Here is an 18,581-nt window from a genome sequence, read left to right as displayed (position 1 = left end):
TTCGAACTCCCTTGAACTAGCTTATTTCTATTTCCAATAGACCATCTTAGGGTGGACCTAATCTAGCATCCCTTCTCCTTGTGGTTCGACCCCCGACATACCATTACACTCGTTGTACTATTATTAGGGTGGTTATAAGTATTGTTTGCATAGCCTTGGTTCTTAGTGTTTAACGATATGCTAGAAATCTGCTATCAGAACCTCATTCCATGCGTACAATTTGGAAATCTTGTGGATACATAGGCTCACTTGTTTTCCATATTGCCTACGCCATTTTCCACAGGGTTGACCCAATGCAGTGTATTCCAAATGCATGGGTTCTATGACTTTGAGGTTTTTTCGTAGGACCTCGCCCTTTTCTATTCTTAGTGGTAGTGGGAGCATCCTTTGGTGGGGCGTCTTTAGTGTCATAATCATTGTTAAGTGGTAGAGTGTCTTCAACCATACGCTAGTATCTAATAACTTGGTCCTCTTCAGTGTCATAACTATGATGCTCATTATCCGAGGTCTCAATCTCGGGGACAATTTCGTCGCTGAAGAGATGCATTGTATATCAGTACCTGAAAGAGATGAACAGAAGTATATTAGAACATATGAACGTAAATTCAATTCTATCAAAATAATATTCTGTGCGAAAGTTCCAAAAAAGCTTAAAAAACCTTAAAATCGCAACTTACCAAGTAATAATAAGAATATGACTATGATTTACAATTCAAACCACTACAAGAAAACTTGTTTTTAGCAACAAGTTTTAGCAACGACTATATTTTTTTCGTTGCGAAAAATACAAGTTGTAGCAAAATCCGTTGTTGTTGCTAAATCATCGTTGCCATAAGAAAAATAAACTTCCCCACCCTTTAAAATAATTTCCCGGTATAACCCAATTTTTTGCAACAAACAATTTAGTTGTTAAAATTAAATAAATAATTCGTAATTGTATATATTGTTGCAAAAAATATTTAAATATACAAATACAATAAAGTCGTTGCAAAAACCCTTGTACTAATAATTTTTTTTTCATTTCCCTCTCAAATGAGAACCCCAATCCCTCACAATCCCCATTTCCCTCCCTCGCATTTTCAGAAACCCATACCCCATTCCCTCACAAACCCTGTTCCCGCACACCGGAGCTTAGCGATTGCCGCCTATACACAGGAGCTTCTGCCGCCTGCATGCCGGAGTTGCAGCCGCCTTAAGCACCCCGATGCTACCGCCTTCTACACATACGCCTTTCAAATAACCCACGACAGGTTGTTTGTTTTTTTGGCCTTTTTGTTTCTTTGAATTTCTTGTTCTTGTTTCTTGTTGCTTTCAATATATGGGTTGTTCTATGAACTTCTTGAGCTTTGTTGTAATTATCAGATTAATGTATGTGTATTCGTCAGTTTGAAATGTTGGGTTGTGCGAATTTTAACCCTCTTGGCAGTGAAGTACAAGAATTCGTGTTTTTCTTGGGCTTTGTTCTAATTATCAGATTTATGTATGCGTATTTCATGATTTTTAAATGTTGGGTTGTATTTCATGACATAGATTAACCTTATAAAAAGAGGTAATTCAATCATTTGAAGACTCATGGTTATACATTGGCATCTATGTCATTTGCACTAATTATCTCGATCTGTAAGTGTTGTCATTAATGTTTATTTACAGGTTTCAGATGAAGGTGATGTTCTCTATGTTTTTCCTAAGGATTATCGTTCAAGGCTTACTAGTAAATCCTTTAGGATGAAATTGAACCCTGGGCTGAAAAGGCAAAGGTATTGTTTATTTTGTTTTTTTGTTGTTGGCAATAGATAATAGCTTTGGTTTGATCTGTTCTCTTGTGAACACTTCTACTAACTTTTTGGCAGTCTGCAGCTGAGTATCTAATAAGGGTCTCTTTTGGGACAACATTAGTTGCTTCAATTGTTTTGGTGTTTACAGCAATTATTGTAGCTTCCTCGAGCGGAAGGTATTTTTTGAATGTTGTTGCCTATGGCATTGTCATATCCTCTCTTGACTGAATCTAGTATTTTAATTTTTTGAAGTTTTGTTCTTGGGGTTTTGACAGTGATGATGATAGTCGTAAGAGACGAGGAGGGAGCAGGTCTTATGGTTCAAATATCAACTTCTACATTAACCCATTTGATTTATTTTGGTAATGTTCTGTTTTGCATAATCAATCTTTTTTTTTCTTTTAATATCTTAACTTATCATTATATAACTAGATTATTTAAAGCCTAGGGTCAACATGTTTTTATTTATGAATTTTTTGCATCTCCCCATTTTTTTCAACTTCTAATTTTTCTAAATTCCTTATACTTTCCCTTTGGAGATATACTGTGCCCATCCTCATAAGTTTTCCCTATTCACCATCTTAACTCTTAAGGAAAACTGATGCGAGATTGGATTGAATCTTCCAAGAACAATGATAATTCCTTCCAATAACTATACCCAGAATAATCTTGACACAATGAAGCACACACACAAAGCCTTGATATGATCAAACAATGTTGATCTTGAGTGGGACAGCAATGGCTTCACTCACCACCCGGCCCTCATCCTCCAACCTCACCAATGCTTCACTCACAAAGGCTAGATGGAAATGCTATAATCTTTCTTTGCTTCACTCACAAAGGAAGAAGATAGGATAGGAAATACAACCTGAATTTCCCCTTGAAGAGAACACCCCTTCTTGATTCTAATTTCTTAGAGCCAAATATTTATTAACCAAGTCTGAATTCTTCATAAAAATGAGAGGATCCCTTTATATAGGAATTTCAAGGCAAAATAACGGCAGTACAAGGATTAACTAACACATTTTAAAGAGCACGTGATAGGCACGTTTGTTTTAAAACAGAAACAAAAATTAGAAATTAGGCTAAGTATGCTTCCAGGTCTGATCTGTCTGACAGGGGACCTTCAGCTCCCTTTTTTGGTGTCTTAATGTGATCTTTAGGAGGCATTTAAGGTCTTGATGGAAAGGTCCATGTGTAGAGATTCCAAAACTATCCATGGTGTCTCTTGGGATGCTCAGGTTGGCTCTGTGGAAGAGCTGCAAGGTACACTGGTCAGCAGGTGGTGGCTGCAACTCTGTTTGTGCTGTTTGAAGCTTCTGTTCTGTTTGCTTGTTGTTAGAAGTCTTCTTTAGACTTCTCTTTGTGTTGTAATGCCTTTATGTTCATGTTTGGCCCATATTGGATGCTAACATCATTAGTTTGTAGGACTTCCATATTAGGTTCATCAGGCATATTGATCCAATTATGGTCTTCAATGTTTGTCTTTGTTTGTGGTCTATTTATAATTGGATCAAAAACTTATGGAGCATTTAAGTTCATGAAAGTTACCTTAAAAATTTATTTCCATCATTCCTTGTAGGTATTGGGATAGAGACTACTATAGGAGGACACGAAGACGAGAAGATAATGAAGGCATGAACTTCATTGAGTCTGTGAGTGAAATTATCATTTTGATGTTGCTTGACAATGTTCCAATCATGAAGATGTTGATTAAAAATTTTTGGGGGGTTTAAGCATTGAAACTATTTGATATGATTGCTTTGTTGTAGGTCTTCTCATTTGTTTTTGGAGACGGTGATCCAAATCAAGGAATTGAAGAGAAGAGGTGGAAGCTGGTAATGTTTGAGCATTGAAATCAGTGGTTGGTTTTCTATGTTTTCTGCACTATTATCCAACTACTAATCTTGGAATTTGAAGAAAAGAGATGAAACTTGGAGGATTTTGTTCCTGTTAATTTTTACGTCTAGTCTCATACTCTCATTAGAAGGTTCATCTAGCAGCATGAGTCATGAAGCAAGATCTTTAGTGCAACTTTGCAAGAGTGAATGATTTAAGTTTTATTCATTGAATGATATAAGTTTTTAATTGAATAGATGATGAACATTATTTCTTAATTCTTATGATGGTGATGTCAAATATCTTAATTAGTGTGAATTTAGCTTCAGTCGCCTTGCCTTGAAATGATGTCAATCTGGATATCAAATGGTGTGTGTGTTATCATTTTTTAACTACGTTAATATGTTGCATTTTGATGATTTTGGCAGATAGGACAGTATATAGTGTTAAATAGTGGTGTGATAACAGTTGAAGAACTTGCACAATACCTGGATGTACAAACCGAAAAAGAGGTCAATTCCTTGTTGCTTTAACCAGTTGTTTCGTATAAAGTACTCAATATTGGGGCTCATTTGATTCTTAATTACTAACAAAATTATTTGATGTAGGCAAAAATATCTTCGTTGGAAATTTTTTGTAGTCAATGACAAAGTTGCTGATAGCTACAAGCATTTTCGATGCGCAATGTTTTGGGTTATGAAGTAGCTATATGTGCACTTGTAAATTTTTGGACTTTTTCAAAGTGCCTTTCACTTGTAAATTTTTGCATGAAAACTTGTATATGGAAGGAGAATTATTTTGGAAAACTGGTTATCCGTTACATGTATATGAATTACGTATATTTTTGACACACGATAATTTTTGGGACGTGTGATATTTTGGGATACGAATTAATATATAATGATAATCGGTGATATTAGTTTAGTTGGTTATAAATTATTTATTATTTTAATTGTCTAGTTTATATATAGATTGTAGGTTGTTTTAGAAGATAACAAAGTCGTTGCGCAAAATGTGTATGTTTTTTGCAACGGTAATAGTTGTTGCTAAAAACATTAATAACAAATTTTACTTAATTGTTTTCCTTACAGTAAAGTCGTTGCAAAAGATTGACTCTCATGTATGGCAACAACTTGAATTGTTGTGAAAAACAGATATTTAACAACGGAAACAGTTGTAGCTAAAAATGAGAAAATTTGGCAACGAGCTTTTTTGTTGCTAAAAACGTTGGAATGAATTGCAGCGATACTTATTTTGCAACAATAGAACTCGTTGCAAAAAACAGATACCTTTTGCAACCACCATAGTCGTCGCTAAAAGCTTTAGCTATGGCTGTACCCGCAACAATGGATTTCATTGCAAAAATGTTTTTTAGCAACGAAATCAGGTTTTTAGCAACGACTTTTCTGTTGCTAAAAATAACTTTTCTTGTAGTGAACCACTTCAACACAATAATATATACCAAATAATGTTGTGTGCAAAGTTTCATGCAAAACAAACCAAGTTTGAGCTATTTTATGCGCGAAAGTGCCAAAAAAGCTTTAAAAACCTTAAAATTCATACCTTGTTTGTGAATCACTTAATTCAAATGTATTCATTCCGTGTGATCTACACGCACATAACCAACATCTACATCATCTTGATCCACTTATTTTGGATTGATAAAGGGCAGGGAGTCTTCAAAAGCGTCATATTCTTCCTCATCTCAACATCTCCTATACCAAGGATACTTCTTTTTCCCGGTACAACAATAGACCATTTTTTATCAGACGGGTCTACAATGTAGAATACTTGCTTGGCGTATGTGACTAATATGAATGGCTCCTCACTATCATGCAAACGAGCTTAATCTACAAGAGTGAATCCACAAGGGTCGTCATTTTTTATGCATCGTCGATTATTATCCACCCACTTACATTTGAAAAGACTAATAGTGAAAGTAGCGTAGTCAAGCTCCCATATTTCATTTACCCGCCCGTAGTATACCAATTTAACATCAACCGGTGCTTGATCCTTGGCACTCTTGTAAAATGTAGATGACGCTAAAATAGAAACCCCACTATTCTGTAGATAAGATGACTTCTTATCTTGACCCTCAATCCAAAATGTGAAGCCATTGACATTGTAACCCTCATATTTGTTGAAATCATCACGAGGACCAAAAGCTAACCACTTAACAATTTCAGATACACCCTTGAGTTCTTCACTTATTACTCGATTATGAAACCAATCAATAAACGTCTTGTTATGCAACTACATCAATCCCCTATCTCCTTTACAAGGATATTTTGCGCGCAATATATCTAAATGCTCACTCAAACAAGGATGGACTTCATGAATATGATGCAACACATACAAGTGTGCTTGTAGAAGACTGTCTCCAGGAGGTGTGATAGATTTGGAGCGAATTGCTCCTGTTCCCTCGAGCCTTCCTTCATGTTGAGAGGTGGGAAGTCCAATAGGCTTTTCCATGGCCAAATACTCGACTATAAAGTTACTTATCTCATCACTCACAGTGCCTTGAATCATACTCCTCTCGGGTTGTGCTGGATTCCTCACCTTGTCTTGTATAACACCCATGTGTCTTTCAAAGGAATAACACCACCTTAAAAAACTTACACCCAAAAGCTTGATCTCACGAACAAGATGGACAATAAGATTAACCATTTTGTCAAAGAAAGAAGGTGGAAAATACATCTCAAACTTATATAAAGTTACAATCACGTCGACTTAAAGAGCATCAAGTTTTAAAGGGATCAAGAACTTTACTACAAATTGTGTTGAAGAACGAACATAGCTTGGTAATAGCATATGTCACATGTTTTGGTAGTATTCTACGGATTGCGATTGGTAAGAACATTTGCGTCATTACAAGACAATCGTGATATTTCATGTTTCCCAACTTCATCTCAACATTTAGGGCCACAAATCTCTTCATGTTGGATGAGTACCCAGACGGAACCTTAATGCCATACAAAGACTCACAAAATTCACGCTTCTCTGCTTTGGACAATGTGTAGCAAACTGGAGGCAAATAAACTTTGTCATTACTCATATTCTTCTTACCGCCCTTTCCCTTGTTACTGCCACCAACTTCATCAACTCTATTTCTTTTCTGACTCACCTTAACATGTGCCCACAACTCCGGACAAAGACCCTTAAACTCAAACCAATCTCGCACAGCCTTAATATCCTTTGTCTTACTCGGAATGTTCATGAGAGTCCCCAGTATGGCATCGCATACATTTTTCCCTATATGCATACCGTCAAAACAATGCCTAACCTGTAAATCACTCCGATGTGGAAGCTTCCAAAAAATTGATTCTTATTTCCATAATCGGTGTTCACCCCCTTGCACTTGCCCTGTTTTACCAAAAACAGTCTCAACTCCCTTAACCTGTTCATAGACCTCATAACCGGTCAACGGTCGACGAGCTACACGGTCCTTAACCTCCTCATTGAACATCTTCTTCTTCTTTCGATATTGGTGATCTCTTGGGAGGAACTTTTGATGGTGCTTGAATACGTGTTTGTAATTAGGAATCCACGTGGATTTCATGTCATCGATACATATTTGGCATGCTTTCTTCCCTTTGTTCATATACCCCGATAAGTTGCCATATGCCGAAAAATCATTAATGGTGCATAAAAGCATTGCACGCAAGGTCAACTCTTCATTGCCAGGTTGTTTAGGACCCGAGATAAGAAGCAAAAGCATAATGTACTTACGCTTCATACACAACAAAGGTGGAAAATTATAGATCACTAATAGTACCAACCAATTGTTCCTTTTCTCTCAAGCCTTCCTTCTTGTCAAGAGATGGGAAGTCTAATAGGTTTTGCCATGGCCATATACTCGGCTATGAAATTACCAATCTCATCGCTCACAGTGCCTTGAATCATACTCTCCTCGGGTTATGTTGGATTCCTCACTTTGTTTTGTAAAACACCCATGTGCCTAATAAAAGGATAACACCACCTTCAAAAAACAGGACCCAAAAGCATGATTTCACGGACGAGATGGACAATAAGATGAACCATTATGTCAAAAAAAGAAGATGGAAAATACATCTCAAACTTGCATAAAATTACAATCACGTCGACTTGAAGAATATCAAGTTTAAAGGGATCAAGAACTTTATTATAAATTGTGTTGAAGAACAAACATAACTCGGTAATAACATATCTCATATGTTTTGGCAGTATTCCACGGATTGCAATTGGTAAGAACACTTGCATCATTACACGACAATCGTGAGATTTCATGCTTCCCAACTTCAACTCACCTTTTAGGGTCACAAATCTTTTCATGTTGGATGATTACCCTAACGGAACCTTAATGTTATACAAAGACTCACAAAATGCCCGCTTCTCTACCTTGGACAATGTGTAGCAAGCTGGAGGCAAATAATATTTTTCATTACTAATCTTCTTACTGCCCTTTTCCTTGTTACTCTCACCAACTTCATTAGGTCTATTTCTTTTCATACTCACCTTAACCTGTGGCCACAACTCCGGACGAATAGCCTAACAATCGAAGTAATCTCGCACGGCCTTATGAGTATGACATCGCATACGTTGTTCTCTATATGCATAACGTCAAAACAATGCCTAACCTGTAGATCTCTCTAATATGGAAGCTTCCAAAAGATTGATTATTTTTTGCATAGTCGGTCTTCACCCCTTGCACTTGCCCTGTTTTACCAAATACGATTTCAACTCCCATAGCCTATTTGTAAACCTCATAGCCGGTCAATGGTCGACGAGATACACGGTCCTCAACCTCCCCGTTGAACATCTTTTTCTTCTTACAATATTGGTGATCTCATGGGAGGAACTTTCGATGGTGCATGAATACATGTTTGCACTTAGGAATCCACATGGATTCCATGTCATCGATACATATTGGGCATAGTTTCTTTCCTTTCTTCTTATACCCTGATAAGTTGCCATATGCCGAAAAATCAATAACGGTGCATAAAAGCATTGCACGCAAGGTGAACTCCTCATCAGCATGTGCATCAAACACGGAAACGCCTTCATCCCACATCTTTCTCAAATCCTCAACGAGAGGTGCAAGATATACATCTATGTCATTGCCAGGTTGTTTAGGACCCGAGATAAGAAGCAAAAGCATAATGTACTTATGCTTCATACACAACCGAGGTGGCAAATTATAGATCACTAACAGTACTAGCAAAGTACTATGTTGAGAACTAAGATTGCCGAATGGGTTCATTCCATCCCTACACAGTCCCAGCCTTAAATTACAAATTTCATCCCCTAATGTCTTATGCAACCTATCAATACTCTTCCACTTCGAAGAATTAGATGGATGTGTGCGCAAGTGACCTTTCTTCATCCTATCTACATGCCCCCTCAAATTCAACGCATCTTTCTTTATAGAAAACAAGCGCTTGAATCTAGGTATTATTGGAAGATACCACAATACCTTAATCGGTGCCTCTAGCATCCCAAGCCCTTTTATGTTTGTAAAGCGATAACCCGCACCTAGGACACTCTTTTAAGTTCTCATTTTCAATGTGATACAATACACAATCATTCGGACACGCATGAATCTTTTAGTACTCTAAGCCAAAAGGACACATGAGTTTTTTGGCATAATATGTCGACTTTGGAAGTTCATTTCCATAAGGAAGCATCTTCACCTAACGCTTCTAATAAATTGTGAAACTAGTGTCACTCCAATTGAACTTTGAATTAATGTTGAAAATTGTCAACACGGTTGTTAGTTTGGTGAACTTTGTACATCTAGGGTACAAAAGCTTTTGAGAAGCCTCTGTTAACAAGTCAAAAACACGAGGACGTTTTCCTAACTCATCCTTGCCTCCCTCCATCATCTCATCAACACGATCTACATCCTGATCGACATTCTCTTCATCTGTCTCGTACCCATCAACACGATCTACTACATCCTCATTGACCTCCTCTACAACACATTTTTCTTTGTAAACTCCCTCCTCACCATGCCAAACCCAAATATAATAATGAGGCCTAAACCCCACGTCGAAGTATGTGCTCCCTAAGGATATCAACACTATCTACCTTTGATACATTGCCACACTTGACACATGGGCAATAAATTCTGACGATTCAATGCTTCAATACATCCAAGAACGATCTTTTGTCATCCTAAAAGTGATTAATTAAAAAAAAAAAGCATAATTCAAAATATTTATATACTTAACCCTAATTATAATATGTATATTCTAATTAATAATATTATTTATTAACTAACCGTATGTATATATTAATAAAAACATTCATTCAACTAAACCTAATTAACACTAAAAATAATACAACGCTAAATTAACCTTAATTAACAAACTAATAATAAAAATAGGTAGAATATAAATTTTCAAAACCACAATTAATAACTACATTCAAAATAACAACTACTAACAACAAAAATGATATAGATAATTCCTATTTATTACTAACAACACAAACATCATGACAGCAGAAAATCCCAACAAACAAAATAAAATTGTGAATAATTGATGTCTTCACATAAAATTTCAACTACTCACTTGAGAATTTGTCAAATTTAACATATGTATGTACAAGAAAATTTCAAGTCCCAAACATATAAAAACTCTAGAATTTGATATCTTTAGCACTAAATTATAGGTAAAAAAAATATGAACTTGCAAAACTTAAAAGTTTAAGAAATTACCTTGATTTCGTGGGTTTTGTAACCTAGAATGAAACCTACAATGAAAAACAAAAAAAAACTTGCAAACATCTATTAAAAAAAACTCAGCCTAAAGTCGTTGGTTTTGAAGCAAGAACACACGCTTAATGTAGTGGGTTTAAGGGAGGTTTTGGAAGATGAACAACAAGAATATATTAGTAGCAAGAACGAAACAGTAGCAGCAAGCAAGAATAAAATCATAGCTTGTTGCGATGGGAGACGTTGTGGTTTCTCGGACAATGGAGGATATGCAGCTGGTTGCTTTTCTCTTGCAACCCTTGAGGATGACCCTTCCCCTTGGTTTCAAAACCTTTTAAATCGTAGCCATAAGCTTCTACGGGCTCCCAAGGTGTTTTATGAGGGGGGTGGATGGTGGTTAGAGTGGTGATAAGTAGTGGTACGTGGTGGATAGAATGGTGCTAGTTAAGGGAGTATAGGGGAGTGAGAAAATAGTGGTATATGATTGAGGGAAAGCAAAAGGGAGAATAGGGGTTTGATTGTGAGAATTTCGGATGGAGAAGGTGGGTATATATAGAAAATCAGCTCATTTTGCTGAGTAAATTGTGCATTGGACTAAGATCCATTCGGATTAATATAGAGCCTTATTGGTTGAATGTCGAACAACCCATCATTGCCTTCGCAATCGCATTCGGTCGAATGAAGCTTCAATTGGCCCGAATGGACTTCATTCGACCAAATGAAAATGCATTCGCCCATATCAGGAAGTTCAAGAAAAATTAATCAAGCTCATTAGTATCATTCGACAGAATGAGAATTCTATTCGCCGAAATATGCCTTATTTGACCAATTATGACTTTAATCGGCTGTATCAGCAATTTTCTCATAATCTACATTAAAGACTAGATTCCTTCGACTAAATGGCATCACTCATTCGATCGAATGCACTTCAACACATAACGAAACTTCATCAAAAGCATAGCTTTTAACGACATATCATTCCCAAAAGAGCCCATAACATTAAAAGATATACCCACTTCCAATCTAAGAATGCTTCACCAATAGAACCAAGCAAGAAAATCCAAAAAGTAAACTTGGTTACCTCTCGTAAGTGCTTTGTATAATGTCATTCAACTCATCTCAGCTGGGACCAACACTCAAAAACAACACGAAAAGACCGTTGAGGCAAAACCAACCGCCTCAAAACTAACCAAACTCAACAGAATCATGCTTCAAAGATCATATAATCATTTTAGACCAAGGCATACACCAATCACTCAACTGCAACATCAACTAACCTGATTCTCTCGACCGTGTCCACCACGTGAAGCTTGCTTTCATGGAAGAACTTTATCCGATGCCCATTCTCAATCAAACTACTCCCATGGTGATCTTTCAGCTCTACTGTTCCATAAGGAAATACTTTTAGGATCTCAAATCGCCCAAACCACCTTGATTTAAGTTTTCCGGAGAGTAACATCGCCCTTAAGTTGAACAAGAGAACCTTGTCTCCCACCTTTAACTCCCTTTTGAGAATTTTTGGTCATGCCAACGCTTGGTTTTCTCCTATATATGTACATATTGTGGAATACTTTCAACCTAAGCTTTTTACGTTCTCTCTCAACTAAGCTGCCCTTTTTTCATGTGATAGAGTGGTTTCCAAGTTTATGGTTTAGATCGTCCACTAACTTTTACATTTAAGCTCTACGGGCAAGTGGCACAATTTTCCATAGAAGAGCTTAAAGGGTATTGTTCCAATGGGAGTTTTGTAGCATGTCCGGTGAGCCCATTATGCATTTTTGAGTTTAAGAGACCAATCCGTTCGGCTCAAGCTCACCACTTTTTCAAGGGTCTTCTTAATCTCCATGTTCACTACCTTCACTTGCCCTTGGGTTTTTTATAGTAAGGAGCTCTAAGAACTAGCTACCATAAAAGATTCTTCAACGATCTCATCATGGATAGGAAAAGAGTCATCATTAAGCTCAGGTATCCTAGATAGATGGTAAGCTACCACATTCTCACTTCCCTTCCTATCCTTTAACTCAAAATCAAACTCTTACAGTAGGAGAACCCAACGGATCAATCTTGGTTTTGCATCCCTCTTTGTCATCAAGAATTTCAGAGTCGAGTGATCCATAAACTTGAGAACCTTAGAATATATCAGATACTAGCGTAGTGTCTCAAAAGCATGGACTATCGCCAGCATCTCTTTCTTCATCATAGAGTAGTTATGCTTAGCTGGATCCAGTGTTTTACTGATATATCAAATGACATGGTGCCTACCTTCCTTTTTCTATCCTAGAACTGGACCTACAGAGATATCACTGGCATCATACATTAGTTTGAATGGCAAGATCCAATTAGGAGCTTGCACAATGGGTGTTGAGATCAAGGCTTGCTTTAGACGATTGAAGGCATAGAGCCATGTCTGGTCATAGTTAAATTCGACATCTTTTTAAAGCAATTCATTCAAAGGTTTATCTAAGGTCGAAAATTCCAAGATGAGATGCCTATAGAAGCCTGCATGCCCAAGAAAGGACCGTACTCCTATAACCGAGGTGGGTACAAGAAGGTTTCTTATAACATCTATCTTAGCAGGGTCCACCTCAATGCCTTTGAAGGTCACCTTATAGCCCATGACAACGCCCTCCTGCTCCATAAAGTTGCACTTCTCCTAATATTACACTAGATTCGTCTCTTGACACCGCATCAAAACTTTTTGAAGATGTCTCAAGCAAGTATCAAAAGACGAACCTCCAACATAAAACATTAACCATAAACTCTTCCAACATAATAACGAATATGGCAAACATACACTTTTAGAAAGTGGATGGAGCATTGCATAGTCCAAAGGGCATTCTCTATTAAGCAAAAGTCTCGAAAGGACAAGTAAAAGTTGTTGTTTGTTGATCCTCGAGATGGATAGGAATTTGAAACAAAACCGAGTAACCATCAAAAAAATAAGAGTACTTGTGCTTGCTAATCTCTTAAGCATCTCGTCAATAAAAGGCAAAGGGAAATGATCCTTCTTTGTAGCCTAGTTTAGTTTGCAATAATCAATGCAAACTCGCCATCTAGTGGTGGCTCTAGTTGGGATCATCACACCCTTTTCAATCTTGATAATGGTCATTCCTCCCTTTTTCAGAATAACATGAATAGGGCTAACCCACCTACTATTAGGAATCATGTAGATGACGCCGACCTTGAGGAGTTTAAGGGCTAACCCTCCTTCGATGCATAACAAGGGTTGGACTAACCCCCTTAATAACATAAAGTGAGTACCCAATGACACTTTGAGATTGTCTAAGAAAAACAAGCAATTTTTTCAATGAAAAGTTATCAAGCTTAGAGCTTACTATGACCGGTCTCCTTTTATCAATAGAAAGATAAGCATAATTAAGGCTAGGGGGCAGGGGTTTCATACTCACTTGGGGGGAGGTATGAAACTCTGCCCCTCATAAACAATACCCTCCTTATCAACAAACATTGGCTCAAATTCAGCTTCTTTGCTTGCGCATCCCTGAGTCCTTTCCCTTTGTTCTTCCAACTGCTCCTCTTCTTCACAAACATCCTCATCATACTTTAAACACCCAACTCCAACTTCCGTTTGATTGTCCTTAAATTCCCTATCCATAACATTAAGTCGGCACACTTGTTCAACTATGGATTTCTTTAGGACTAGAGAAAATTTGAAAACCCACTAGTGGAAAAAAAACGTATCTACTGCTATACATGTGTTGCGGTTTTATTTATACGCAACATTTAATAGAAAATAAAATTGAGCAAAAAAAAAATTCAAAAAATGCTGCGGTTTTTCAGTATGACCGCAGCAAATAAAACATTGAAAAATCAGCAAAATGAATATATGCTGCGGTTTCTGCTTTGACCCAATTGACCAATTTAAAAAGGCGCTTTTTAACGTCTATTTCATAAACCCTACTTTTTCATAAACCACAAACACACGCACAACATTTCCTCTTCTTCTTCATTCGAAATTTCTCAAACTTCAAACGATTGTTCTTCTGAACTTCAAACTTCGAGCTTCGAATTTTCATAAACCCTACTTGTTCATCATCTGCTCGACTATTCTTCTTCTCCCACGACTTCTACTATTCATCATTCTTCAAAACCCTTTGAAACCAAAAGTATTTGGTCTTGTTCATCTTCAAAACTCATGAATTAAGGTATTATTTCTCTTTTTAATTTCTCAAACCTTTTAGTTTTTTTCAAGTTCAATACATACGAAAATTAGGGCTAATTTTTTTATACTAATTTTTTTTTGTTTTTCTTTGTAGATTATTACATAACCCAAGAGAATAAGAACTTAGAAGAGTGTCCTAGGTGTGGGTTATCGTGTTATAAGCGTAAAGGGGCTAGGGATGCTAAAGGGCCCCCAGCTAAGGTATTGTAATATCTTCCTATAATACCTAGATTCAAGAGCTTGTTTTTTATAAAGAAAGATGCGTTAAATTTGAGGTGGCATGCAGATAGAGTGGAGAAAGGTCACTTGCAGATAGAGTATTGATAGGTTTCATAAGACTTTTGGGGATGAGGTTCATAATTTAAGGGTCGGACTATGTACGGATGGAATGAACCCATTCGGCAATCTTAGTTCTCAACATAGTACTTGGCCGAGATACTGTTAGTGATCTATAGTTTTCCACCTTGATTGTGTATGAAACATAAGTACATCATGCTTTCGCTTCGTATCTCGGGTCCTAAACAACCTGGCAATGACATAGATGTATATCTTGCACCTCTCGATGAGGATTTGAGAAAGATGTGGGATGAAGGCGTTTCCGTGTTTGATGCATATGCTAATGAGGAGTTCACCTTGCGTGCAATGCTTTTATGCACCCTTAATGATTTTTCGACATATGGCAACTTTATCGGGGTATAAGAGTAGAAGGAAGAAAGCATGCCCAATATGTATCGATGACATGGAATCCACGTGGATTCCTAAGTACAAAGACGTATTCATGCACCATCGAAAGTTCCTCCCACGAGATCACCAATATCGTAAGAAGAAGAAGATGTTCAACTGGGAGGTTGAGGACCGTGTAGCTCGACGACCGTTGACCGATTTTGAGGCTTATGAACAGGTTAAGGGAGTTGAGAATGTATTTGGTAAAACAGGGAAAGTGCAAGGGGGTGAACACCGATTATGGAAAAAAAGAATCAATCTTTTGGAAGCTTCCATATTGGAAAGATTTACAAGTTAGGCATTGTCTTGACGTTATGCATATAGAGAAAAATGTATGCGATGCCATACTCGGGACTTTCATGAACATTCCGGGTAAGACAAAGGATGTTAAGGTCGTGCGAGATTAGTATGAATGTAAGGGTATTTGTCCGGAGTTGTAGGCACATGTTAAGGTGAGTGAGAAAAGAATAGAGCTGATGAAATCTGTGGCAGTAACTAGGGAAAGGACAGTAAGAAGAAGATGAGTAATGACCAAGTTCATTTGCCTCCAGCTTGCTTCACATTGTGCAAAGCAGAGAAGCGGGCATTTTTTGAGTCTTTGTATGGCATTAAGGTTCCGTCTCGGTACTCATCCAACATGAAGAGATTTGTGGCCCTAAATGGTTAGTTGAAGTTGGGATGCATGAAATCTGATGACCGCCATGTAATGATGCAAGGGTTCTTACCAATCGCAATCCATGGAATATTGCCAAAACATATGAGATATCCTATTACCGAACTATGTTCGTTCTTTAACATAATTTGTAGTAAAGTTCTTGATCCCTTTAAACTTGATGCTTTCGACGTGATTGTAACTTTATGCAAGTTTGAGATGTATTTTCCACGTTCTTTATTTGACATAATGGTTCATCTTATTGTCCATCTCGTTCGTGAGATCAAGCTTTTGGGTCCAGTTTTTTTAAGGTGGTGTCATCCCTTTGAAAGACAAATGGGTGTTTTACAAAATAAGGTGAGGAATCCAGCACAACTGGAGGGGAGTATGATTCAAGGCACTGTTAGCGATGAGATTAGTAACTTCATAGCCGAGTATTTGGCCATGGCAAAGCCTATTGGACTTCCCACCTCTTGAAATGAAGGAAGCCTTGAGGGAAAAGGACAATTGGCTCCAAATCGATCACACGTCCTCGATACAGTCTTCTACAAGCACACTTGTATGTGTTGCATCATATTCCTGAAGTCCATCCTTTTTTGAATGAGCATTTAAATATTTTTCACACAAATTATCCTTGTAAAGGGGATAGGGGATTTATGTAGTTGCATAACAAGACGTTTATTGATTGGGTTCATAATCGAGTAATAAATGAAGAACTCAAGGGTGTATCTGAAATTGTTAAGTAGTTAGCTTTTGGTCCTTGTGATGATGTCAACAAATATGAGGGTTACGACGTCAATGGTTTCACAGTTTGGACTTAGGGTCAAGATAAGAAGTCATCTTATCTACAGAATAGTGGGATTTCTATTTTGGCGTCATCTTCATTTTACGTGAGCGCCAAGGATCAAGCGCCGGTTGATGCTAAATTGAAGACTCCCCGCCCTTTATCAATCCAAAATCAGTGGATCAAGATGATTTAGATGTTGGTTATATGCGTGTAGATCACACGGAAGAAATACATTTGAATTAAGTGATTCACAAGGTATGAATTTTAAGGTTTTTGAAGTTTTTTTGGCACTTTCTCGCATAAAGTAGCTCAAACATGATTTGTTTTGCATGATTCTTTGCACACAACAATATTTGGTATATATGTTGAAGTGGTTAGAATTGTAAATTATAGTCATATTCTTAATATTACTTGATAAGTTGTGATTTTAACTTTTTTTAAGCTTTTTTGGCACTTTCGCAGACAAAATTATTTTGTTAGAATTGAATTTACGTTCCTATGTTCTAATATATTTCTATTCATACTCTTTCAGGTACTGATATACAATGCATCTTTTCAGAGACGAAATTCTCCCCGAGATTGAGACCTCGGATAATGAGCATCATAGTTATGACATTGAAGAAGACCAAATTGTTAGATACGAGCGTATGGCTGAAGACGCTCCACCACTTAACAATGATTATGACACTGAAGACGCCCCACCAACGGATGCTCCCACAACCACTAAGAAAAGAATAGGGCGAGGTCCTACGAAAAACCTCAAAGTCACAGAACCCATGCATTTGGAATACAATGCATTGGGTCAACCCTGTGGAAAATGGCGTAGGCAATATGGGAACACTAGTGGAAAAAACCTCATTTGCTGCGGTTTTTTGGCCATTATTTGCTGCGATTTTGGCCCCAAGCAATAGTGAAAGCAGCAAATGGCGTACTTTAAATGTTGTGGTTAAATACCGCTGCAAAAAAGGGCATTATTTTCTGCGGTCAACACAAAACCGCAGCAAATAAAGAGTAGTATTTGCTGCGGTCAGGTACAAAACCGCAGCAAATACTACTCTGTATTTGCTGCGGTTTTGTGTTGACCGTAGCAAATACTTGGTTTTTTTTTTGTTTTTTCGATTTATACTAATAATAATCAAATAATAATGTACAATGTAATAAATATTATTAATCCAATAATAATCCAATGATAATCACAAATAATCACCAATAATCTCTTTGTAATAATAAACTCTCGATCGTATATATAATATAATATTATGTACTTACATATATATATATATAATATACATTAAAGTCCTAAAAAATATATACTAATTACAATTTATCAAGGACAAAAATTAGCAAGATACGCGGCAATCTTGTCTTTTAAGTCGCGCATCTCTCCAGTCCTCAGAAGGCGTGTTTCCCTCGGAATGTCGTATGAAACCTATAATATAATATAAAATTAAAAGATTAATATAAACATTAGATTTTACCAATAATAATAGAATAAGAACATAACAAATACTTACGGCATCTATATTTTCGACTCCAAACTCCGTCACGGATTTTATAACATCGTCCATGTACTTCAGCGCGTAGTAGCCGCAATCAACGGAAGTAGAAGGCTGTCGAAAGCACTAAGAGAAAACAGATGTTAGTGCCAAAAAAGCTTTAAAACGCATAAAATCGCAAAATAACACGTAATTTCTAGCATATGAATATGATTTCCAATTATAACAACTTCAACACAATAATATATACCAATAGTATTGTGTGCCAAGTTTCGTACAAAACAAACCAAGTTTGAGCTACTTTATGCGCAACAATGCCAAAAACGCTTAAAAACCCTTAAAATCGCAACTTAACACGTAATTTCTAGCATATGACTATGATTTTCAATTCTAACCACTTCATCACAATAATATATACCAAAAAGTGTTGTGTGC

General features: G+C 37.0%; 1 pseudogene; it reads left to right on the top strand.

The window, feature by feature from the left end:
* Window positions 1–1,032: 1,032 nt before the first annotated feature.
* On the top strand, window positions 1,033–4,459 carry LOC130813391 (uncharacterized protein At5g03900, chloroplastic-like; annotated as a pseudogene).
* Window positions 4,460–18,581: the final 14,122 nt, after the last annotated feature.

This window comes from Amaranthus tricolor, chromosome 5 (genome assembly GCF_026212465.1).
Source record: "Amaranthus tricolor cultivar Red isolate AtriRed21 chromosome 5, ASM2621246v1, whole genome shotgun sequence".
In the NCBI taxonomy this organism is placed as follows: Eukaryota; Viridiplantae; Streptophyta; class Magnoliopsida; order Caryophyllales; family Amaranthaceae; genus Amaranthus; species Amaranthus tricolor.
This window is presented reverse-complemented; position numbering and strand designations above follow the sequence as displayed.